Here is a 27,616-nt window from a genome sequence, read left to right on the forward strand (position 1 = left end):
ATTTGGCTCTGAGAGGAAAAATAGAGACTTCCTTTGCTTTTTACAGGAAGTAAAATTAGTGTTGAAGAATCCCTGCTTTCGTGAGCTGCTACATGCTGACAAATATACTGTGCATGTTCAGACACATGCTGCAAATATGTACACAGTATACTTAAAGCTGTAGCTCTATTAAGGGAGAACATAGCCAACAGACAAGGCTTTACAGTGTAAATAGATGACTTATTTGAACCTAAACAGCCACCATACTTGTGCTCTGTTGAGTAATTTATTTTTAGTCATTGTTTACAGTATAAAATCTACCCATACATAACCGTTTTTTCTCAGCACAAATTTTTTTCCTGTTTGTGCTGATGTCCTTTTCTAATAGCAGCATCTTGAAATTCCTGACATTTCTTTTTACTTAAAACTACAGATATATTTTAAAAACTTAAAGAGCTGCTTCTTTACTTTTTTTTAGATGCAGATGTGAGATGGATTGGGCTGTTAACTATGGAAGTTTTACAAGAGTATAAGCATTCGTCTCAAATTGATTGCAGGCCCCTGATTTCAATGGAATTGATATCATGACTTTGGGATAACAGCAAATATCACATTGTTATCCAAGGAATTGATTTAATCGTATTGAAATAAATTCAGATGATTTCTTACAAAGCACGTACATGTACAATACCCTACAAATTAGCGCCCCATGAATGCATTACATACTTAACCTTAAGTTACATAGCTTAGGTTTAGGAAAAGAAAAACATGGTAAATACGGACTTTTTCTCTCACAGTTCACACAATTCCGAACACTGGTCTCCTGGGGAAACTCCTCAAGGAAAGGTTTTTCTTCATGTTGTCTGGTTTAATCATAAAGTTTTGGCCTTTATGACAGCATAAAGGGGAAGTCCCTTCCCTTCGCTTTCCCGGTCTTATTCTTAGTATTACTTTGCCAGAGAGAGAAAGTGGGACGTGCCTGATAAGTCAGGCTTTCACCCGTTTGAGATTCTAAAAACAATTCTGAGAAATGTCTAATTGTGAGAGGCCATGAGGCTATGAAATTATTAGACCTTGGAGAGAGGATACATCAGATGTTTATTCAGTGCAATAGTACGAAGGTGGTCATACTGTTATAGATGAGTCAGAACAGACATTTGTGAAACATAATACTTCTAATAATAATATCTTCTCTGTATTTCACAGACCCTGTGTTTATAAAGCCTTTTAAGTACATATTTCTCTGATGTTTTTAAGAACACCCATTAAGCTGTCATGTGCATGAAATAACAGTAAAAACAAAGCCACAACACGCTCCCTTATAAGTATGAGTGTTGGAGCTATCAGTTGTAAAGAATCTCAGGCCTCAGAGTATGAGTTGTGGTAGTAATTATAGAAGACTAAGAGACTCTTCTAAATGAGTCAAGCCTCTTCTTTCTGTCTTGTACAGATATTTACAGATGTTCAAGTTTCTGTGACCTCAACAATATGGAGGTGAATGCATCCATTTTTTCTCAAACCAAATCCTGGCAGAGATTAAACTCTGCATGACTCCACTAAAAGGCAAAGCCTGGCAGTGTAACAAGTGTGATTTGAACCCAAATGCAGCACTCCAGAAGTTAGTGACAGTTGGTAATGACCTTTAATTAAACACAGGCAAAGAAGGCATTTGGCCAGATGAAGTAACACAATTAACAGTTTGTTCTCCAGGCTCAGAGCCCACACACAGGTCTGTCAGCGTCTGTGTTCAGGGGCCAGGGCCTGGCCGAACCCAGAGACTGACAGATTTGGCCGAACCCGGAAGCAGGACCGAGAACAAGGACCTGAGTCCTCAGACCTGAACAGTTCAGTCAACTGGTAGGCAGAGGTGAAAGAGAGGGGCTTACTTAGGGCGTGGTCAAGAGGTCCACAGGTGAGAGTTGGCCTGATGAGGTGAATATGGCAGACAGGAGCGGGAAACATATGGGAAGGAAATAGGCTGATAGGTGGGTGTGGTTGCAAGGCAGGGTGATGTTGGACTAAGAGTCTCATCCTACTCTCTAATGTGCTATGTGTGAGCTCAGTCCTGCGTGTTCTTTAATGAAGCAATAGGAGAAGATATTCGGTCTCAGTTAATGTAGTTTATTAAGCAGTAAAGTAATAAAATTACAGAGCTCTGGGTCTCAACTTCACGTCCCTGACGAACAACAAAGGTGTGTCAGTTCACGAAGTCTGACCTCCTGTCCTTTCCCTGACCCAGTATATTTGAGCGTAACAGAGTGTCATTGTGCACGCAAGGCGTTGTCCTCTTCTCATTGGCAGTTCCACTTCCTCCTTCACCACACCACGCCCCTGCCTCGTGTTAATCTGACTCCTTCCCGCTGGCGGTGGGGGCGTGGTTCCTGTTTTGAAAGACAAGAGAACAACACAACTCCCTACACGTGCTGTACCTTACTATCTGTATATCACTTTCTATTCTTTTTACCATATATGAAACTAATTATCTAAGCATTGCGGTATGTGCTCCTCAGACTTCATGTCTCTTCCTCTCCTGTACTTCTCCACTTCTGCAAAGCAAACACATTCAGATCAGCTGAAATCATCTCAGTATTCTCATTGTTCACACATCTAAAACTTATATAGTGAAACACAACTTATAGTAAAACACATAACATCATTCTATTCCCAACAGTGAATGGAAAATTACTTAGTGAGCTGAGAGGATGGTATGTAAGGCAGATTTATCTGGGGCTGCACCCTGAAAGTCAGATATTCAAATCATCAGTCAGAGACCCCTCAGTCAACTGAGACTGCATCAAGTCGAGCAGCCTTTTTTTTGGCAGTCAGTGTGCAGTGCATTTCTGGAGGAGTTAGTCTCCAAGATAACGTTCTCTTCTGCCTTCTGCTTTGACGTGGTGAATTTACAGCTCACAGCAACAATACGATACAGTCTCTGGCTGTTGTTTGATATCTCATGTCAGCAAAAATATTGTTGCACATTTCCGATCCATTGTTAGCTCAGTTAGCTTGTTTACTTTATTACTTAAAGGAGCAATCAGCGAAATCATTTCACCGCTAGAGCAAAACAAAGTGTGTCATGAGCCACTCCTCCCTCTACTCTGCTTCTCCCCCCACCCCCCCACCCCCCATCACGGGCTCACGGTCTCACGGAGAAGAGTTGAAATGTTAGCATGGCAGCCCATTAGTGCTAACGTCCCCACGCTTCTCCGCCAGGCTCAGTGAGTCGGAGCCGAGAAGTGTGGGGACGTTAGCGTTAGCACTAGTCGGCTGCCATGCTAACGTTCCAACTCTTCTCCATGAGCCCGTGAGAAGAGAGGAATGTTAAGTGTTAGCTCCCAGAGTTAGCACTAGAGCTACTACGGCTACTGGAGTAGCTTGCAGCTATGGAGCGCTTCTACCAGCTCTTCTAGTCACTGAGCCTCACCTCCATTTCAGCAAATATATTGCATTTATTACAGGGACCATCATCATTGAAGTAGGCAGGGGAATAGCTAAACACAGCCGCCAGGCTCCCCACCGGGCTACATTTTACAATGCTAATTGCAAATGTTAGCTGGGCTGCCGGGCTACTCACCTAACACAACCGTAACACCTGACCCATTGCTGGGACCGAGCCGCTAATAACTCAAGCTCCGGACATTAACCCATGCTACGATTGTAACATTAAATTTAATTTAATTGTCATAGCGACATTTTTTAATTTAATTTAATTTTATATACTTTATTAATCCCTGAGGGGAAATTCAATTTTTCACTCTGTTGCCAATTACACACAGGTCCGAAAACACACACATGCACAAACTGGACCTATACATGCACTAAGTGGAGAGATGTCAGAGTGGGCTGCCCATGACAGGCACTCCGAGCGGTTGGGGGGTTCGGTGCCTTGCTCAGGGGCACCTCAGCAGTGCCCAGGAGGTGAACTGGCACCTCTCCAGTCACCAGTCCACGCGCCATATTTTGGTCCGGATGGGGACTTGAACAGGCGACCCTCCGGTTCCCAACCCAAGTCCCTATGGACTGAGCTACTGCCACCCCACGTGCTTAACGTTACTGTAACACTAATTAAAACAGACATTTGACTTTATGTTGTACCTGTCCAGGAGAAGAAGAGCTAGCTCCGAGTCAGATTGTAGCCCCTTTAGCTCTTGCAGTGCTCTCCACCTTGGAAATGCAAGGCCAATGTTAATCCAAGTCCTGTCCCTTTCTTTATCTGACAACTTCTTCGCCAACAACCGTTGTTTCTTTAGAGGTAATGTCAGATCCTGGTCGTCTTCAGGTGGACGTTCTGCTCTCTGCCATTTAATTTTGGGGGGGGGAATTCACATGAACGTACATGAACGCGCAGCCTGACCGGCTTGTAAACAATGGGCTGGAGATCAACACAGAGAGAGGGTGTATGATCTCATGCTATACTCCAGATGAAATTACACTTCTAGTTCTTCACATAGTGATTTTTTAATTCCTTCAATCTAGAAATGATGAATTTCGCTTATTGCTCCTTTAATGACACTGTCATACTGAATGTCCCACTAAACCCCGTTCAAGGTAAACTGACATAATTCTAAGTCGGTTACAGCCCTAGATTTATAAAGTCTTTGTATCAGATTTGGGGGAATTCTTTTTGTCATCACTTTACAGATCTATATGCTAAGGCCAGAATTAGTGTCTTTAAGAAGTATTTTACTAGATAGATGCATAGATGGTCTTTTCACAAAACTGGGCAAGAGGCAGCAGAAAGAAAACTTTTGAAATTGGTGCTATATGACCAGAGAAAACAGAGGGAAAGGATGGTGGCATTGCTTTTGCTCAAGACATAGACAAACCTTCAACTATTAGAATGTACTGCACCACACGGGACCAAAAAAACACCCTCACTGGTGTGTGATGTAATGGGAGGTCTCTATCTCTCGATCTCCTTCTATACTTATGGCACCAGGCATACAAAAATGCGGAAATGCAATCTGTAGTTTGAGCAACCAACATATTCCCTCCTATTTTCTCTCTCTCGTCACATATTAATGCTTGTTCAGTGGACCTTGATGTCTACATATATGCACTAGGTATTCTGGGTGCATTTGTTGTTGACGTTCTGGGACACCATGTCATATTACACTTCTATTTTCACAGGACATGTACAGTTTGTGCTCGTTAGATGCATATACTCTTTTTCAAAATAAACTTGTCTGTAAAACATCTTTAGGTTAGGTATAGAAAAATACATCATGGTTTGGCTCAACATTCATACGAGTACCTAACACTGGGCTCCCGGGTGAAAGTCCAGTGGTGCTTTTCAGCACCATTAGCATTATAAACGGATACTTGACTTTTTTGTTGGTGTCTGATATGGAAATCACTGACCAAGCATCAGTATTTGACAACTTTGAAGAGAGAATGGGTTTGAGCAACAGCCCAGAGCCAGCGAAAATATGCCACATTTTCCCTGCAAATGAGCAGGGAGATCTGGGTGCTTGGATGATAGTGGGAAGTTTACTGTAGTTCATTTTACTACCCACATCATTATGACACAAAGCTGGTTACAAATTGGCAAAGTATCCCTTAATGATTAAAAGATTTACCTGTCCTCCAACCTAAACAACAAGATATGTTTATCACTGCTCTCCCAATCAAACCATAGGAGTGTTTTCAGATGCTGCCTTTATTTGTAGGATATTGCCTTGGCAATTAATCCATCCATTATATAATCCATTAAAAAATCTGCAGCAGTTACGGCAAGTTCAGGCAAGTAAAAACATTAGTCGCAGCTTGGTTACAGTTTGGCAATGTCATCATGGTTGACAGAAACCAGTGTTAACTGTTGTTATGCTGTTCATGGTCATAGTTGGATGGATGGTGAAAGATGGAGGCAATACTGGATAAATACATAGAAACTACTAAGTTCACCTGGCAGGGCAGGACAGTTCCATCATTGTTGTTTACTGTATGATTAAGTACCCCTCTTTATGTGGTGTGTGTTCACATGTTTCTGCCTGGTTTACAAAAAAGACAAAACAAAAAAAAACTGACCTACCATCCCTTAGCCAGGCTTATTTATAGACCATAAATTTAGGCAAAGTTAGGACCACAGAGCCACACAAACTTTAAAATAAACATGTTGCTCAGTTCATGAAAACAATTACGTTTGCAATAAGATGAATAACAAAATCAATCAACAGCTGTATGGTCGTATGACGTTAAATAGATGTCTTCTTCGTGACATAAATGATCTTAGCCCTTCTCTCTCTGTTGGAGGCTGCAGCTTTAAGGATGAGGGGAAGATGAGGGGATAACAAGGGGGCTGGGTTCAGAGTCAGACTGATACCCAAAATTACTTTTGGTTTTGGGATGTGCTAGGATGTATGAGAAAAAAGTCCCCTACACCTGCAGCAACAATAACCCACAATTGTGCAGAAAATGAAAGTAGGACCAATGAGTGGGCAAGTAAAAACAGAGACCATCTGTAGTATGCTCTGTGACAGGATGATGACAGATAGGAAGTTTTCTTCTATCCCATACAGATCGCCCTGTCTTAATAGTCTAACCTGAAATATTTCTCTCCCATGGATAAGCATTGAATTGATTCTCAATAATACTGAACAAAATGTATCCTTTATCAGTTCAATACTGATTTTACTACTACTTTAGATTTTAATTGCAGTATGAATCCATCCTTAACGGGATGGTTAGCAACCCTAATGTGAAGTCAGAACTACTGAGGTAAATACAGTCAGTTTTGATGCAGACATGTAAACTTCTTTCATCTACGAATTACCAAGATCATCCTTACTGGAAAATAAACCGCAAGCCAAAAATGACTTAGAAGATCATGAAACAGGAAATAGTTTTACAGGCCAAGCTCTGTAATTTCACTTTACTAGGGACTCTGGAAAGGCACTTATTACTTTACCAAACCTCAAAATAGCTGATTGCACTTTCACTTTTACGCAGTAGAGACTACAGCATATTAAAGGTGGTTTCTGTTTTTGGTAGCTCACTCAGCGGTTCCTCTGTTAAGGCTGGGATAGCTTTCATTTTCTGCCCTTTTGTTCTCTTTCTTGGAGGGTTATTGAAGCTGCAGGTGTCGAGGGCTAAGGAGGGGACTTTTTCCTCATCTATCCCAGTACATCCCGGGAAAAAAAATAATAATTTGGAGTATCAGTCTGACTCTGAAACCAGCCATTTTTTTGTCCTTTCATCTTCCCTGAATCATATCAGACAATAATCTGACTTATTTATGAAAGAATTTACAAAGAGAATGATCAATTGGCTGGTTAAAGCACCAGCCAACTGATCATTCTCTTTGCAAGCACAAGTAAAGCAGCCTCCAGCAGAGAGAGAGGGTTAAGATCATTTATGTGACAAAGAACATTTCAATTTTATTCGTGACATCATGGGTTAAATGCAGACAGACCTAATGTGTCACTTTGCATCATCAATGATACCTTTAGTATTAGGGAACTGCCCATTGGTTCGACAGCCCATTGGTTCAACATCCCATTGTTCCGACCATATTAAACTCATTGTTCCGAAGTCCGTTCCGAAATCATCATGACGCCCTGTGGTTAAGGTCTGGTTAGGTTTAGGCACAAAAACCACTTGGTTAGGGTCAGGAAAAGATCATGGTGTGGGTTAAAATGAAAAAGAAAGTGGCAAACACATAAGCCGTGAGCCTGCTCCGCCTCAAGCTGGTCGCAGCGCACCATACGCCCGCTGTGAGCCGTTCAGCACCGCGGACAGACAGACTAATGGGATGTCGAACCAATGGGCTGTCGAACCAATGACATGGACCCTAGTATTATCCGACAGAGTTTGTCTGGCAGATGGTTGGGAAGCTCCGGCATGGAGTCTGCCTAAAAATCTTTCATCTGAAGACATTTCCCACACAATGGTGACACAGAGCTGTTTGAAAGTCAGCAAGGTGTCCCTTTAACACACTTATCCTGGTCTTAGCATGTAGACCTGTGAAGTAGTGACAAAAAGAAATTTGACAAATATGATACAAAAAGAATTCTGCCATTTTTAGATTTTTTATACAGAGTTCAATCACGTCCACGTTTTGGTTTGAGAAAAAACTGACGCATTGATCTCTGTTTTGTTCAGTGTGCTGGTAGGCGTGAAGTAGCAATGCTGTCTCGTGTGAGTGATAACTGACAGTATTTTTACAATACAGTTTATCAGTGGTGTAATGTCATTTCTGTCAACTTTCACTTGAATGACAGTGGCATTCATTTTTTTCATCTCATGCTCTGTATGAAAGTGAATAAGCATTATCCCAAAACTGTCAAACTAGCCCTTCAAAATAGAGACAGAGGCAGGATTTACAATTCACAACAAGATTTCTTGCATTTTTAGCTGAATGTTTAAGGTTTCTCTTGTACAGCTAGGCATAGTATGGTATCTGGGACACCAGCTGTCTCCAATATATTCCCAGGAGTTTCCCCTTCTCCTGTTGTAGACACACAACAGGGAGAATCTCCTCACTGCTGACAAAACATCAGGGCTGCAGCAGGTTGGGGCATGTACTGTGTAAACACAGGACTTCAAGCATGACTCACGGTGATAATATTTTCTATCTGGAATACATAGACCTCACAGTCAGATAACAGTGTCATGATTGGGTATGAAAGGGGCATCCTCCAGAGGCTCAGCTGTTCACAAGCAAGGACAGACAAGGATTATCACTTTATGAAAAACTGTGTGGGCAAACAGTTCAACAGTTTAAGGATGTTTTTCAGCACACAACTGCAAAGAATTTATATATTTTACCATCTACAATCCATAATATCATCAAAAGATTGAGAGAATCCTAGGAAATCAAGGGACAAAGCTGAAAACAAACACTGACTAATTGTAACCTTTGATCCTTCAGATGGCACTGCATTAAAAACCAATATATTTGTATCAGGGATATTACTACATGGGCTCAGGAACACTTTGGAAAACCATTGTCAGTAGACACAGTTTGTTGCTGCATCTACAAATGCAAGTGCAAAGACTCGCCCATGTGAAAGCCATATATCAACAACATCCAGAAACACCACTGACTTCTCTGAGCCCAAGCTCTTCTGAGATGGACTGACACAAAGTGGAAAAGAGTCCATCATGGACATTGTGTCCTCTGGGCTAAAGAGGAATAGGGCCATCCAGATTTTTACTAGCTCAAATTTCAAAGCCAGCACCTGTGATGGTATGGGGGAGTGTTAGTGCCCATGGCACATCTGTGAGGGCACCATGAATGCTGAAAGGTACACACAGGATTTGGAGCAACATATGCTGCCATCCAGACAATGTTTTTTTTTTTCAGGGACGTCCCTGCTGCTTATTTCAGCAAGACAATGCGGCATATTCTGCAGGTGTTCCAATAGCCTGGCTTCACAGTAAACAGTGTAGGTACAGTCCACAGTCCACACCTCTCGCACATTGAACATGTGTGGTGCATTATGAAGCACAAACTACAACGAGGGCCGAGACTGTTGAGCAACTGCAGTTGTATATCAAGAATGGGAAAGACTTTTGTGTTTGGAACCAACACACATCCCTTTTCCACCAAAAATAGCATGTGTATGCAGGTTTTTAAAAAACACGATAGAGCCCATTAAAAATAGGCGATAGACAGAGGGTTACTTTAAAAGTAATCAAATTACTTTTTTTTTTAAAGTAACCAGTTACTTTACTGCATTGAAATGAGTAAAGTAACTCAAGCACTTTTAAAGTACCTTTTGAGTATTCTACATTTCCTATTGGGCAATGGACCACAGGGCGCTAAGCCTACATTTTTTTGTCTCCAAAATTAAAGTTATGGACCACTTGCCCTTCACTGAGATCCAATTCTCCCATCACAGCCGTCACTTTGACCAGTAGAAACACAGAACGACCTGCTGCTGTAGTCAACTGTATGACAACAACACCCCAGCGTTTTTAATATTTCAGGCACTTTGTCAACCCAGTGAGTACTGTCATTAGCATCAAGCTAGCAAACAATGTTACATCCTCATAATGTAGACGGACATAAAGTAATAACATTAACAAATAGCGGCGGGGCTTTTACTCACCACAACTGCAGAGGCTCCCAGCTTCATTTGAAACAGACTACATTATAGATGGTCCGTTATTTATTAATCCCTCTGTGTTTTTATATATTTACTTTTTATCCACTCCGTTGTCTATATAAAGTTAACATATCACGCCATCATTTCAAACTCAACACTTCCCACTTTCAAATTAAAAGCTCCTTATAACCTTTTATTGTGAAACATTTGTAAGAACTTGTTGTGGCGGATACAGTAGAATGAATGTTTATGTACGGTACTTCAAATGTAGCTCCTGCCACCTGCTGACGCTTTTAGGTGACTACAACAACATGTCGGCTGGCACATGAACAGACACAGTGACTCAAATAATAGTGAAAGTAATAAAAATAGGACAAGAATAACCCGATGACATCACACACGGCATGAAAGACGACCGGGGATAATTGGTGAGTACCATTGTGTAGTGTGTCATGTCTGTTGGCCAAGTCACGGCACAATTTTATGATTCCACAATCGTGTAATGTGACATAGTGACTTTCAGAACGGGCAGAAAAGTTGTGTGTGTACCAGGCATAATGCAAGTCCTGAGTCTGACCTGTCTGTCAGCAAGTCCTACTCCACCTATTTAGACTCCACCGTAGACAACGGCAGCATTTCCCCGACCACGTAGCGAGCCACAAGCTTCATGACTTCTTTCGGACTGATAGGTTTAACGTTATCTCCGTTATTAGAACCAAAAGACAGTCATTGCTGTTTCGGAGCTGAAGGACCAGCGTTCTAAAAGTAACGGAAGTAACTGATGTCTTGTAGAAAATGTACTCAAGTATTTCATTACTCAAACAGCAAACTAACGCGTTAGGTTACTCGTTACTGCAAAAAGTAATCAAAGTACCCGAATGCGTTACTTTGTTACTTTGTTACTTTGTAACGCGTTATACCCAACTCTGGCAATAGACTCATTTCCCATTGGCAGTATATAAGAGCTGTATATACTGCTCTGCAGTAGACGAGTGTGCCTTTCTGTTTTGTTTTGTTTTTGTTTTTATTTGTGTTTCAAGTTCAACATCATGTGCTGGAATACAGGATAGAAAGCCTTAGAAGGCAGTGTGGAGACCAGTGAAAATGTTATTGTGTTAAATTCTTTTTTATATGTTACTTATTCAGTTTCTCTCTCAAAATATGTGCAGACTAAATTTTAAGATTGTTCCAGTGCTGCTGAGGAGGAGATGGATGGTATTTTGTGGCTGTGTATCACACTGGCAAAGGGGCTAAAATTAGTGTGTCCATTAGGGTTGCCACCTTGGATTTGTGGAAAAAAGGGACACTCGACCAAATGTTTGAGGCGGAGGGCTCGGCAATTATTACCAGTTCAGACTGACCAATGAACATGAAATTCGGACATAGGAGACCAGATTTGCCATCATTCCATGTTCTTGTATGTGCCCGTATTTTATATTATTTTTTATATCAATGAAAAAAACAAATCTGTGTTACTAAATTCTTACATTTTTACATGTATCTCACCATAGCAAGTTGGAAGTTGACATATTCTACCGTATATGAAGAGGGGAGACTCTCTGGAATCTGGCAATATAAGAACCATGATGGTGGGACATTCTGTCACTTCACAGCTGTCCAAAACATGTGGTTTGTGCCAGGCAGACATGTTTGCCAGTATTTTTTCGTTATTGCAAGAAATTCCATTGACTCATTCACAAGTCAAAAATGTGTTTTATCTGAAAGAAACATGCAATATTTACATCTAAGATAACAGAAAAATAGTCAACCAAGTGCAATGATGTCCTCCAAGATAATATTTGCCGCTTTGATTGCAGTAAAAAAAAAAAATTGGGCATTAGGGGGGACACGTGTCCCCCTCAATGTATATGGTGACTATGGCCCTGTCAGCATGCATAATTAGGCTGCAGTTGTCTGGGTGCGCAAAGGTGAAGTGGCTGGTCTTGTCATACAAAGTTTGATGGAGTGTCAACTGGACAATATGGAGATATTTGCATCTTGAAAGCCGGACTACAAATGTGGATAGACAGGGAGAAACACACACAAGCCTAAGACGTGGTAAGATACGATATTCCTCACTATATGAAGTGACTGATAACGAGATCTGTATAATGGATTGTAAAGAAATTCGTCAGGATTTTATTTAGTAGACAATTGATCTGTATTTATAGCGTGATGGGATGACAGCACAATGATGTGTGTGGTATCATTGGAAAGCGCTGCTCCTGCGCTTTTATGTGATATGCGTGGCATTTCTGTGCAACCCTGCATTCACGAGTAATCCATCCAAGAGTAATGTGTGTGCAAAGCTGTATGAAAGCTCTGTTATACATCATTTTAGTGTAACTTTATCATTTTTTTTCCGCTGTGAAAACATTCGGAAAGCTACGATTCCGCTGTTTCACGTGATATGCGTGGCTTCTCGCTATGAAGCACGGTCGCGGAGAAAAACCATAGAGAAGAACAGGTGTGAATTTGGACGCACTATGCGTCGTTCTGGATGAACTCCTTGGCCTGCTGCTGCTGCATTTTCCCCAAAAAACGGGACAAATTGTGTCCCGGGAGAGATTTTTTTTTTCCCGGTGTTGCACCGAAATCTGTGACCGTCGGAATCTGTGACCGCAGGGGGCGATGTTGCACATTGTTTGCTTGTGTGTGGCCATCAACAATGGCAATGGAAAGTAGATAGCCTTAAGGTAGATGTTGTAAATTACTTTTATTATAACAACGTTTTGTGTGATAATGTATGCACTGTTTAATAAATGAGTAAACATCGACACAGGTGCTCTGTTATTGCCTCAATATTTGGACAGATGTATTTTCATTTCAAAGTTCAACTGTAAAGAGCTAGATGCACAGCCATCAGAATATGTGACCTCACTGAATCTGCAAAATAATGAGTTTAAACCTCAAAATAACTGTTTTCAATCCTTCTGTCATCCTCTCACATTAATATGGACACATATATTTGTATTTGGGATCATCACAGAGATAGAAACACAGAGGTCACATATTGTGATGGCTCTACAGCGGTCACAGATTCCGACGGTCACAGGTTTCGGTGTAACCCCGGGACAGCTGATGAAAAAAGAGAACAATTCTGGGAAAAACAGGACGAGTGGCAACTCTAGTGTCCATGTGTGCAGCATATGTGTGTATCGCAGTCTATCACTGCCGATCTGAGTCATTCGAAGCTGGATCGGATATATATACTGTGACTACTGCTGAGTCCTTTGTCCTGAGACTGAATGTTGATTTTAAACTTTCCTATGAAACATGAAAACTAGATGTTTAGCGGGTGTTAGTGGATTTTTTGTCTTGTGGCAACGGGACTACAGTGATAAACATGCCCCTGCCTCAACTTATTTGGAACTCATGTTGCAGGCATCAAATTAAGAATGAGTGCATATTTAAAAATAAAGTTTATCAGTTTGATCATTTAATATCTTGTCTTTGGATTGTATTCAGTTGAATATGGGTCAGAAAGGATCTGCAAAATATTGCATACTGTTTTTGTTTCATACAGCGTCCCAACTTTTTTTGGAATTGGGGTTGTAGTTGTTCCAAAGGCCACAACTGAAAGGTGAAGTGAAAAAGTCACCGGAGAGCAGAGGTCACATTTATCCAGGCAGTTTAAGGTCTTTGTCCTTTTCTGTCACATTCATCCCTAAACAAGCTGAACTACTGATATTTACCTCAACAATGCTGACAACAACAATTGGTCTCTTGACAATGAAACACCATGGGGAAATATTCTGTAGTCTTCCTCTGAGCTGGAAGCTGCTTGTATATTTAAGTCGCGTCTGGGAAGCGAATGTGTTGCAGGGTCTGGGAAGCAGTCAGATTCATTTAAAGGTCTTGTAGATCAAACGGTTTATTTCCTGCCAGGTTGCCCGCAGTGCGTAGCTTAAAGGATTAACCGAGATGTCAAAGAATGTTAATGGAAGAACATTGTCTGTTCTATCAGTCTGTGAGGCCCCTGCCAGCAGCAAAAAAAAATACTTAAATATACCTGGCAAAAAACACATTATGATAAAAGTTACAGTTTGATGCTCATAGAAGGATTTTGCACTTTAAAGACGGATCAAGTTTAATTTGCAACTTTAACCACAAAACAGTCAACATGCAAAGGCTGTTATGCATCAAACATCTGAACTCTTTCAGTTACACCTTACACTTTGTTTTAACTGTCCACCCACTTGAGTTTAGTCATGGTGTGAGCTGCGTGTCACACTCTAAAATAAAAATGTAGTCATTCATCCATCTTAGATATGACATAAAATCGAACTCAGCAACATTTGGCTACGGTGTAGCTGCACGTCATTTTCTTGCAACACTTTATCAGGAATAGCCTACTCCTGATTAAGTGCTTTGGCTTTGAACTTTTACACAGCTGGTGTAATAATGAGTTTAAAATGCATGAGACATTGTCAGATGTCTGGAAATGTAACCTTTTCCAGTCTGGGAAAGCAGAAGTGACAGAGGAAGAAATGGCAGAAAATTTCCCACAGATGATTAAAAAAGCATGAAATATCATCCATATTGAACCTCCAGAGCAGGTTATTTTCAGAGTATCCGATCACAGCCTGTCAACACCCTAACCTCTGACCAGTCAGATCACTAAAGAAAAAAGTATCCTGACATGGACAAAAGTCCGGAGTCTCATTTAAAAAAAAAAAAAAGTCTACATTGTTTGACGTCAGTAGTAATAGTAGATCATTTAACTGTTTCAGGGCTCTATTTCCACTGTTTTTAAACAGACCTTCTAACAAACAAAGAAATCATTTACAACACTAAACACGATTTTATGTGGATTTTAACTAATGCAAAGTTTATTTAAGTCTGCAGTGATGGTGTTGCTAGTTTTACACTCTGATTCATCACTGCAACTCAAAATAATAAGACACCTGTGTGATGAGAACTGGGGAAACAGGAAAATACTGCATTCACAGAGCTCAACCACCGAGCTGTTACACATCTCACATGAACAATAACTAATGACTCGGATCACCCTCTCACCCCACACTTCACCCACAGATACAGGACCCTGAGGTGGAGACGGGCACTCTTCAACACAAGCTTTGTCCCGTCTGCCATCTCTGCACTCAATAACCTCCACCAATAACTTGTATGGACCCAGCCCTCCTGAGTGTGTTCTATGTGTCGGTTGTTCAATGTCTGGTGGTGTTTGTACATTGTGTGTGTATTCATATGTTGTTCAGTGTTTGGTGGTGTTTGTGCATGGTGTTTGTTGGCGGTGTTTTGTGTATCCAAATGTGACAGATTGTGAAAACAAATTTCCCCATGGGACAATAAAGGCTATCTATCAAGAAAGGCTATCTATCTTGTTAGAAAATGAAATGCAATAATTGGGTCAGATTGACCTCATCAGTCATTAACTGGGCTACTTTTGCAACCTTCACAGAAACAGTTTGGCATTACGTTAAAGTGTTTTATGTGACATATTCATTGTCATCATTGTAAAAAGCAAAAAATACTTCATACTAATGTCACTTACAGTCAAGCCCTCATCCTGTCTTCGTTTGGACTTTGTGGGTCATATTGACCCGAGTTTGTTTGACTGATATAAAGCATGTGGCATAAAATTATCACCAAATTCTGTGTTTCACCTTGTTAGTCAACTTCACTCCAACTTATTAAAACAAATTTTACACTTATTTTTGGAATATATGATGTCATAGACCTCATTTGCATAAATGTATACCTGATTTTTCAGTAAAAATAATCAGTAATTATGAATTATGAATTCTGAGTTTGAATATAAATTGATGAATTTTTACAGAGTGGTATATGTCAAAGTTTTGTGAAAATTTTTTTTGGAAACCATTTCAAATATTTGAATGGCAGCCAATACTAACACTTTTGGTCTTTGCGGGTCATATAGACCCAAGTTTGTTTGACTGATATAAAGCATGTAGCATAAAATTATTACCAAATTCTGTGTTTCACCTTGTTAGTCAACTTCACTCCAGCTTATTAAAACAAAATTTACACTTATTTTTGGAATATATGACATCATAGACCTCATTTGACCTATTTTTTGAGTAAAAATAATCAGTAATAGTCAGTGATTCTGAATTCTGAATTATGAATTCTGAGTTTGAATATAAAGTGATGGGTTTTTACAAAGTGGTATATGTCAAAGTTTTGTGAAAAATATGTTTTTAAACCATTTCAAATTTTTGAATGACAGCCAATACTAACACCTGTGGTCATCGCAAGTCATATTGACCTGGTTTCGTTTGACTGGTTATAAAGTATAAAGTAAGCCAGCCAATTCTGTTACACATTTTTAGCCAACTTCAATCCAACTCATTACCACAAATACCACACACTTAATTGATGGTCAATAGACCTCATTTACATGAAATTATACCTTGTTTTTGAGTAAAATAAACAGAAATCATTAATTATTTTGGATTATCAGAGACTGCTATATGTCAAGTATTAGCCAGAATATTCTCAGGTCAAAATTGACTGATGCAATTTTATTCACAAATAACAGAGAGCAAAGTTTCAGTTTCAGATCCAAACACAATTTATTTACAAAAACATTTATTGCCAAAAATCTCTCAACTTCAAACTTCAACTCTCAACTCAGAACAGAACAAAAACAGAACTGTAAGTGTGTGTGTGTATGTGTGTGTGAGAGTGAGAGAGAGAGAGAGAGAGAGAGAGAAAGAGAGGGAGAGAGGGAGAGGTATGTGTGGCCTTATTTGCATGAGTGGCAGGACACAACGCTGTGGATTTTACAAATGTACATATTACATTTGTGGCACCTGATGCTGACTTTGGTGTCAGTCTTGCAGAAACTGCACCTCCTCCTGGGTGATGGGTTGAGAGAAGCAGCTGGGGGGGAGGGGGGTGGGGGGCTGCTGCAGAAGTTGAGGCACCCTGCTGGATTTCTGCAACCAAGCTGGCAGAGGCTGGCGTGCGGGGAGGAACCTGCCGTTGGTTTATTAGTGGTACGACCAGTTCTCGCCCAAGCTCCTCAAGGAACAGCCTCCTCTTGTAGTACTTCCCCCAATTCCAGCAGCGTCTCTGTGGAACGTGCTCATCAGGGTGACAGCTTTTCTGTTTTTTCGGGCAGTAGGACACAAGAGCACATGTGTCTGTCAGTGCAAACAGTGGGGAGAAGTGAGCACGCTCTCTTGTTGCCAGCAAAGCAGGGGGAAGCTCTGGCTTGTTGCATCTCACTGTTCCCACCATGGTGAGCTTTTTCTTCAGCAGCTCCTGGCCAAGGGCATACAAAGTAAAGAAATTATCACACGTGATGGTGTGTCCCCGGAGGCCCTCTGTCATCTGGAGCACCACATGCATGCCCTGATTTCTCTCCAGCCGTCCATCAATGGGTTTGCCGGTGTAAACCTGCATGTTGTATGTGTAGTTAGTCTTTGCATCACATGCTGCCCAGATTTTGATGCCGTATTTTCCCGGCTTGCTCGGCATGTATTGCTTGAATGGACAGCAGCCTCTGAAGGGGACCAGACGCCCGTCCACTGTCACATCTTTGCCTGGATTGTACATCATGGGCAGCAAGCACACCCACTGGTCTCACAGGTCACGAATGGTAGCCAGTTTGTCTCCAGCACGGCGTGCTGGTCTCGTTTCCCGGTCATCAAAGCGAAGGACTCTGGAGATGACTTGAAACATCTTTAGTGGCATGGTGGCACAAAAAATTGCCCTCCCATACTCAGCATGCTACAAACTTTCCACAGCCTCTTTGTTGGACCTGTACACCCCGGCAAGAATCAACAGGCCCAGATATCCCCTCAGATCTGTGAGGTCCATGTTGCTCCACTTTGTGCCGTAGACACGTCTGCCCTCCTTGTTACTCATGTCCAGCACTAACCTGGTAATTGTTTCAGGCAGAAACAGTTCAAAGGCTGCCTGTATCCCTCCTACACGTGACACAGCATATCTGGTGGGACCCTGGGGGTTCCTCTCTTTGTCAGCTCCCAATATGCGGCGCCTGTCAGTAGTGTTGTCACGGTACCAAAATTGGGACCCACAGTACGATACCAGTGAAAGTATCATGGTTCTGAGTAGTATCACGATACCACAGCAAAAATGAGGCAGATGTGCCTTTTGTTATTTATAAAAAGATAAATCACTTTTCTATAATACATCAATGATATTTCAATGGAATAAATTACTTATTGACTTATTCATACTTCAAAAACAGCATCAATAAGTGATTAACATGGGGGGACCAAAATAAAATAACTAAATAAAATAAAAATCAACCAAAAATCAACCAGCCACCCTCCTCCTCCTCTGACAAGTTAAGAACAGTCTCTTGATTGCAGTGAGGTTTATGGGCCGTTACCTGCCACAAAGAGAGAAATGTGAACGGCTCGTTTCTCCTCTGACACGCCACATACCTGTGTGCCGCCACGGCTCGGCTGTTCAGGTACTTCTGGGCAGTCATGACGCCAACAAAGAGGAAAATATTGGACACTCGGTCACTGGTAAACCGCTTTATCTTGTGGTGGCCATAGTGCTCCGCCGAATTCCTGTCTGTGACCTCTGTTCAACCCATAACCGGCAGGATTCGCCTTTAGTTTCTGCTGCTGGTTGAAATCTGTACTTGCACAGCGTGCTCCTGAATGATTTCTTTTGCTCACACAAAACTATTTTTAGTCGCAAATGCGAGTAAAAAGCTCTCCCGTAGAGCTCTGTGGAAAACAAATCACTGTAGCAGCATATTGAGTGCCAGGTGGCCAGCGCGCGCTGTTATTGAACGGCGCATGGACACTCACCCTCTTGCAATTGGATTTTGAACTTATCCCACAGTAGTGGTACCGTGAGGCACTGTAGTACTATGGTACTCCAACAATATGGTGTCATATGGACCGCAGTGTTTTAGTACCGCGGTCTACCGTTGGTACCAGTATACCGTGCAACACTACTTCAGTGGGAGGGATGGAAGACCACAGCATACCATCCTTGGACTGAAAATGATTTTCCCTTTCAGCCGGTTCTTCTTCCTCATCGGAGGATTCTTCCTGGCCAGTGGAAGCATAATCAGGATCATTTTTGTGTTATCCTCTTCCTCTGACACCTCTTCCTCCATTTCCACTTTCTCCTCTCTCTCCTCAAGAGGGCTGAAAATGAGCTCAGAAAATGAGCACTGAAGTGTCTCTTCATGTTGCTGTCTCAGAACAAAAAGGTGAAGTGCTCCAAGAAAGCTGTACTAATGAGCTCTGTGTGAGTGATTGTTTTTGTCTTGACCCATGTAGGGAATGGCACATGAAAGATGTGATAAGTACATGTTTATGAACCTGCAGCTTTGAAGGTGTGAGAAAGTGTGTGTGCTTGGGACATCAAAGATGTGATAAGTTCATGCTAAATTCATGTGTGTGTGTTGTGTGTGTTTGAAGCACATCAGAGAGGCACATCGGATTGTTATTAAATGAAGTTTTCAACTGTAGCTTTGAAGGTGTGAGAAACTGTGTGTGCGTGTGTCTGTGTCTCTGTGTCTGTGTGTTTGTGTGTGGGGGGGGGGCATGGAGGTGTGTGTTGGACTAGGTGTGTGTGGACAAGTGAGAGCGTGGGTTGGGATGCGTTGATTGTGCTAGAAAGCACAATAGTGTTTTTTTTTTTTAATCCAATAGCGCCACCTAGTGGTGGTCGGGTCATATAGACCCGCGAATACCAGGAGTGTTGCAAAATTTAGTGAAATACCCATAATGCAATAGTAGTAATCATCAATTTTATTTGAAAAATAGAATAGTTATACACCACATGTCATTTTCAAGCAATTACATGGAAGAAAACCATATTTTTATAGCGCCCCCTTATGGCCTTCGGGTCATATAGACCCAAATACTGCATAACTAGTGATACCTACACCTAATTTAAGACTCGGCTTGCAGTGACTTTTTGGATAGCATTTTCAGTAGGTTAGTTCGAGATGAGCCAGGCCTGCACAGATTCGATCACCGGCGATCGGCGCACAATGCATGCCGGTTAGTTTTGTGTCCAACTTCATCCCGACTTGCTCTGACTTATTACAAAAGTGGACGCCAATAAAACCGCGAGAGCAAGGCGGCCGCAGTTTTTAGAGCCAGGCGCTGCAGTTGCTCTCCACCGACTGCACCGCCTGGCTCTCACCTGATCTAACAGCTGATTGGTTTAGATGTCGACTCAAGAATATGACATTTTAAATAAACTATTCATTTTTGTTGAATTTTGGAGATTAAGATTGTATTTGTTTGATTTGAAGGTTTATTCTGTGAACAGAAAAAGTTTAGTTGTCAGAGACTAAATACATTCATCATAAACTAGAGTCTACTGTATATTAATATTGGACTCTTTTAATTATTGAAGTATTTAATGTTACACAGACTTGTGGTCAGTGGGATGTGAGGATTCTTAAAATAACATCAGATGTGAAGCTCTGACTGTATCTGTCTGATGTTTAATGAAAGTTGTTGTCTTGTATAAAATATGAACCTTGTAGTCAAACACAGTTTATTCAGCCTGTGTAGTTGAGGGGACAGGTCAAACTGATATGATGCTGATTTACAGGAGAATTCATGTCAAATGGAGGATAAACCATGAACATAAACTACAGATCACCTGTAAAGCATTTTAATAAATCAATCTATCATAATTAAAACAACTGGAGACTGAAAACAAACTGATATATGGGTCTGATCACTTTTTTAATGAATTGACATCATTCCAGACAGGATGTAAGTGTGTCTGTGACTTCCTGCACGGACTGAAGGCTCCTGGAAACTGTCGGGAAACTGTCCGACTTCACTGCGGCTTTTTGTCACCGCCCCCCGCTGCGGCCGCCTGCTCTCGTCTACTTTTCAGGCGAGGCGCAGTTCATCTCCAACGAGCCTAATATTTCTACATTTCCATTTATAAGAGCTCGGCATCTTCTATACGATCTTTACATCCAAAGCCAGTGACATTGTACCGTTTGGCAGTCACATACCATTTCATCTCATACCATATGAAGCAGCCTCCTTCATTCATGGTTCTGATGATGTTGCTCGTAATTGACACACCTGCCTCTTCTACATGAACATGCTCGTGGCTGGATAGAAAAAAACCCAGAGTTGAACAATGACACCCTTTATGTCGTATCTGGACATGGAAAGTAAGAATGCGATTGATTAAAGCGTCTGAAACCCAACATGGAGACAAAACTGAAGTTAATGTTCTTGGCCCCAAACAACTCAGAGACTCTTTATCTGATGACATAGTTTCTCTAGATGGCATTGCCATTGTCATGTTTCATGACCTAAAACAATTTGGAAAATTATTTTTCCAAGTACTTATTCATGTATTATTGTATTTTGAGCAGATTATCCTGTTTTGCTTTAGTTGCAGGATGTCCGCAAGATCAAGTAACATAAAAGGCAGCTGCTTTTTCTAAACCACATGTAATTGTTTCATATCAGTTGTTTAAGACTGCACTTTAATTAAGGGGTTATATTATACCCCTTCTTTGACTGTACTTCCAGAACAGCTTGACATATTCTTCAGTACACAGGCCAACTCAAACCCTGCAGCTAAAACGGAACCCGACAATCAGCCCTCCATGTCTGTCAGTCTGCTTGTAAAGATTACTACACCAGCTGCGAACTGTTTTTAACCTGGAATGTTTTTCCCTTACATGGTGGCGTGCAGAGGTGAAGACAGTTACTGTGTGTGGGTGTCAAATTGCAGGTTCTGGAAAAACAATTTGAAATATCACCCTGAACTTTTGTTTGAGGCTCTGACATAAGACATTTCAACTGATAAAAAGGTTGTTACCAAACAGAACAAAAACAAAACATGCATGCCCTGGAAATTTTCTTTTCCATTGTAGAGGAAATGAATATTCCAAATTACAGTAAAATATTTGTTCAAATTTCCTGGCTCATAAAATTTTCACAATTATTTATGACATTGTCATCCTGAATGGGGAAATTATGAAGTACAGTTTACAGCTGGAAGAAGTAAATATAGTTAAAACAAAACAAAACTAAAATAAAATAAACAGGTTTTTTCATGTTGATCAGATGAGGTGCACAGATGTGTTCATTCTTAATTTAGAGGGCATCCTAAATTCGGTGATTATATATGATATACATACATATATCTAAAAATATATTCAATAATATTGAATGTCTTGAAGGAATTTCTTCAAATGTGGCACAAACGTCCACTTGGACTCAACAACATGATTAGAATTTGGTGGTCAAAGGTTGCTGTGACCTTGCGTTGGTCTCATTCTTGTGAACATGATATCTAGGTGAGGTCAATTTCACTGTGACATCATAATGTTCTGAAAAAACAATTTTCTGGCCATTATTGAACGCCATAACTCAGAAACAGAAGCGAAGACATTTGGTCAAATACTGACTTGGTGACACTATCTTGAGTGTCCACTTTGAAAATGCTGATTGTAAACATCTACTGTGCTGCACAGTGTGTTTGAAGCATCCTTGTTTTAGAATTTGTAGCTTCTTTGCAGCAACAGTTGCATTAGAAACATTGTTAACTGTCAAAGCTGTGTATGAGTCTGGACAGATATAAATTGTAACTGCAACTTGACTGGTTAGGGAAGCAAACAGCCCTGTTGCAATGGCTTTTTTCCTGGTTATCTTTTGACCCTAAATTGTCTATGTGACATTTTAATCCTAGGCTGGGAATGTTTGGACAAAAATGAATCACTGTTGCCTTTTTATATTTTTATTTAATCTTAATTTTGTGAAATATCCCTGTTACTTTTGTTTTAGTCAACATTTAAGTAAGACTTGTCAGACCAAAACCATTTTTGTCAAACTTTTTTCACATAGAATTTTGCCTTATCATATCTGATTTAAACACAGGTAAAATGATTAAGCCTGCAGCTTTGAAGAGAGTGTTTGATCTCTTGGTCTGATGGGATCGATTTAGGGCGTACATTTAGACATGGAGCACGTACTAGTTATTGTATTTATTTGAACTAACACGATTTAACAAGTGGCCTCAGGTCCAGTGGTCTCTCTAAAACTATTATAAAACAATGAGAGCTGTACAAACCAAAGCCCCGTTGTTGTCATTGTTAACTTTAAGCTAAGTAAGTGACTCCAGGTCACAAGTGTGCTCATTTTGTACTGCAGATTGCAAGCCAGCTGCTGGGCTTCCTTCCCTGCCCATCAACCAGCAAATTTTTCCAGAAACAAGCTGGGAGCTCTGGGCGCTGGCAGCATGAGGGAAGTCAAATACTGTTCGCTGTGATGACACAGAGCAGGTTGAAAATCAAAGTTTCCCTTTAAATAGTCTAGTGTGGTCAGTAGATGTTATCTAAATCATATTTCACACAAACTTGGTAAACAAGCTTAATTTTCACAGTGCTGTGCAGCGTCCGAAAACTCAAGAAACAATCCCACACAATCCCTAAACAAAAGCTCATGTCTTGTTTTTCTGTGACTCACACAACCATACGATGTATGTGTGCTGCAAGTGTGACCAGTAAAAGGACACATTGTATTTCTGCTCCTCGAACAGTTTGCATCTAATTGGTCTTCAATTTAAGCAAAATACAAAATGAGCTGACTAGTTTAAGTTTCAACTAGTTGTCATAATTAAATTGACTTATTGGTTTTGCCACTCAAGAAGAAGGGGCATGACAGAGTGCCTGTGCGATCTTGGATGATGACGTATGACCTGCAGATTCTATTGTAGTCATACAACATCTTCTCATTTTAGCACAACCTTATTTATTTTTAACTTTAAGCACAAAATTAAGTAATTTGTCAGAAAATATTTGGCGAACAGTGTTGCTAATGAACATGATCAGGAAATGACTCAGAAAAATATGAGATATCATAAAAGTGCCAAAGTGGGGTTTTTTGATGATGTTAATTCCGTCTCAACTTGTCTTAGTCATGGAAGAAAAAGGTCATGGACAAACATATGTAGTCATAATCTAGTAAGGCCAGTTTGAGTTCAGAGCTAACCTGCTGATTTACTTTTGGCCAGGGGAGAACTCACTGTCCTTGTTTGTACCTCTCTTGTTTTGTCTTCTCAAAGAACATATTGTCTTTTTTCAATGGAACTAAAGTCATTTCAGTGTAACATATTAATGCCAGTGGCTGCAGTCAGATGGAAAGTCCCCCGTTCTCCTTCCTGTCTGGTAAAAGAGCTGCGACTGTTTGAATTTTCATTATTTTGACAAAGTTGGCCCCAGGTTAGCATTAATCATTTTATCCGGCAATTGTTTGAGCACACAGCAATTCAGATTTCAGCTTCAGGTGACAGACACTCAGTTGGTCGGTCTACCGCTTTGGTCCAGATTGAAATGTTATGACTAATATTGGATGGATTACCATAAAATGTTGTACACACATTTATGGCTTCCAGATAATGAATCCTATTAAGTTTGGTGATCCTCTGACTTTCCATCTAATGCGACCAGTAGGTTAATAATTTAGAGTTTTCTTGAAATAGCTCAACAACTATTGGATGTTCTACAATAAGATTAGGTACAGGGATGTTAGTTTCAGTTAATTTTGCTTTTGATAGACAACTGTTAACCAGTAACTAACCAGTTAATTATTTAGAAAAAGATGCAAAGTGACATAAATTACAAGAGGCCTGTCTTTTCTGTCCGGCAGTCCATTGTCTCAGTGACCTTTAGCCTCATCTCAAGACACTATCCATTTAGAGGTGGTAAAATTTTAATGTTTCATGCCGTCTTGCCTTTTCTTTTATTTTCTGTTGACTTTGCTGACAGACAGCTGGATAGCCGCCTTATCTGCCATCATGCAGAAACATAGTGTCCATTGCCCATTCTCCAGCTTTCACTGGTGAGCTAATGGTAGCCTTGGCCTCTCTGCACTGCACTTCAGCTGGGTGGGGTGGAAACTAGCTAATAGTGCCACTCATGGTAATGCAGTCCTGATGGTGGGACAAATAAAATGGTAATAGTAAATGATAACTGGACACTTGTTGAACACCTTTCTAGTCTTTCAACCACTCAAAGTGCTTTTTACACCATGAGACTCATTCACCCATTACCAGACATTTACACACTGGTGGCAGAGGCTACACTACAAGGTGCCACCTGTTACTCAGTTTTTAACACATTCACACACTGATGGAACAGTCATCGGGAGCAATTTGGGATTCAGTATCTTGCTCAAGGATGCTTTGACATGCAGCCTGGAGGAGCCAGGGATTGAACCACTGATCTTCCGAGCTGCTCACTCACCTGTACCAGTTGTACAGATGTTAGCTGAAGCCAGAGTTAGTGCAACAATGTTATAGCAACACAGAGCATTAAGGAAGGCCTGATGTGCTGTCTGAATTTGGCATCACAGTTTGCATTCTTACCAACACTAAACACTGGCTTTTTGTAACCATTCCAAAATAAGCCAAACTGTGAGCACAGAGCAGTGTAGCATAACAGCTGGTAGTTACTGTTTTTTGTTTGTTTAAGTACTCTGTGTTCTCCTTGTAGAATTCCTTGATGAAAGGTTTCAGTGTAGTGGGAGTTACCTGGTACCTGTATGTGAAATGCTTTGTTGCTCTCACTTCACTCCTCTTAACTGTCTGAAGATCAACCTTATCATCCTGGAAAATCAGTCCAAAAGTTGATAGTGGGTGGAGCAGTGCCTTCAGCTGCATGACTAAGGTCATTTTTATTGTGTATGTGAAATGAATGTGTTCAACGGCTAGAGGGAAGGATCTGATTGCACATGTGTACACCTGTCTGAGGACATCCTTACGTCATCAGTTGTATCAGATTTTGCATCCAAAGAGGCTGATTGAGCAAGCTTCCTGAGGAAAATCAAGCCCATAGAGTAGCTTTTGTGTTTCATAAACTGAAACATCCCTGAGTGAAGTCCAGCTGGGGAGCTGTCCTTCTGACTTTCCATCATTTCTCTACTGCTGCTCCTGAATAAAAACATAAAAAACCACTTAGGTATGATTAGGATAAGATTATGTTTTGGGTCAAATACCCAGTTTTAGTGGCACAGTCCCCACTGGAAGCGCAGTGATGTTTCAGTAAAAAAACAACTGCTTCATCCCTGCTGAAAAAACAGCAACTGGACGTTAAAAAACACCCAAGTTTGGTGGCTAAAAAGCTGTTGGAAGCACAGCGATGATTCGCTAAATCTCTAAAGGTTGTTGGTCTCAGATAATGGTCTGCAGCTTGGCAAACATCTCGTCTAGGTGTCATACCCTCCACCTCCAGATGACAAAGTCAGCTCATACACTACGTCACTTTGGAAACTTGATATGATGCATATGAAACATAAAAATCTATCGTATTCATGGTTTGCAGAAATGAATGATGCCACCATGTTCTACTACAGCTACTTTTTGACAAAATTACACTTTATGGACTGCACTCTTTGTCTTATTCTGTTGAGAACTTTTAAAGTGTGCATTTTCCATTTCTATTTTAGTAAATATATGAAAAACAGCTGCACTGCGTAGTAGGTAGGCCCTACCATGGTTAATGATAGTGGTCAACGCTAAAATCATACAGGATCCTCAGTCACAGTGAGGAACACTGCACACAGTCAGAATACTGCATTACTTTATCTGCTGTTTCAGTTCAAGGAAGTGATGATGTGTAGCAGATGAATAAGATATAAATGATGTGGTTAAAGTGCCACTAAATGAATAAGTCATTGTTTGTAGAACCCACAGTTAACTGATGTAACAAACCACTGCTGGCAGATGACAAACTACAGTAGTTTTTTAGGAAATCATGGACAGTGAAGAAATTTGCTTTTATTTGAACTCAACCTCATTTGAGGATATCTAAGTGGGAATTTCCAGGAACTCTTTAAATTCTTTTTTCTGCTCATTATTCCCTTGTTGACCCTTCTCATGTTTACTAGGAGTACACAGGTTGTTTTGAAGGGGGATGCTGGAAGTGATGAAGCCAGTTTAAGCTGGAGAATATGGCATTGCAACACACTTGGCTCTACATCGACAGAGAGAGGGAGGGAGACAGAGAGAGAATAAAAGACAGACTCAGAGAGAGATGAAGGAGGTTGTGCTGCACATATCAGTGTTTCTGGTACATTTGAAGCAATTATGTCTATGCACAACACGCACCTAGGTAACAAAGCGCCTTTTCCTGTCAGGGAAACTGTGGACTTGATGTCCTAACAGGCTGTAGTGATTAAAATTTATATTAAAAGAATGCTTCATCCACAAAATCACCATTTTTAAATCAATTAGTCATGTTGTTTTACCTTGAATGTAGAATAGAATAGAATAGAAAAACTTCTTCTTCTTTGGTCTCACCCGATTACATAAAAACACAAACTTGCCAGCAAGACTTACATAACATACATTCTCTGACTAGCCTTTTTATAGATGAAGTCAGTATTATCAGTAAAACTCAGTTTGTCATCTATGAGTGTTCCCAAATACTTAAAACAGTTGACAGTTTCCACAGTCTGATTGCACAGCATCAGAGGGAGTGGGTCTGCATGATTTAAAATCAGCTCCTTTGCCTTGCCAATATTAATTAGCAATGAGTCCGACACACACCACTGTTGGAACTTAGAGACCTGTGCGAAGTAATCAGAGACATCATCATTTATGTTAGAAAA

The 27,616-nt window shown here is 40.7% G+C and overlaps 1 protein-coding gene and 1 pseudogene across 1 annotated transcript in view; one reads left to right on the forward strand and one right to left on the reverse strand.

The window, feature by feature from the left end:
* The window catches only part of enpp2l (ectonucleotide pyrophosphatase/phosphodiesterase 2-like), an 85,414-nt gene that overhangs the window by 49,018 nt on the left and 8,780 nt on the right, over positions 1–27,616 (forward strand). The window lies entirely within an intron of this gene.
* LOC144467403 (uncharacterized) lies at positions 1,714–18,187 on the reverse strand (annotated as a pseudogene).

This window comes from Epinephelus lanceolatus, chromosome 16 (assembly GCF_041903045.1).
Source record: "Epinephelus lanceolatus isolate andai-2023 chromosome 16, ASM4190304v1, whole genome shotgun sequence".
NCBI classification, from domain to species: Eukaryota; Metazoa; Chordata; class Actinopteri; order Perciformes; family Serranidae; genus Epinephelus; species Epinephelus lanceolatus.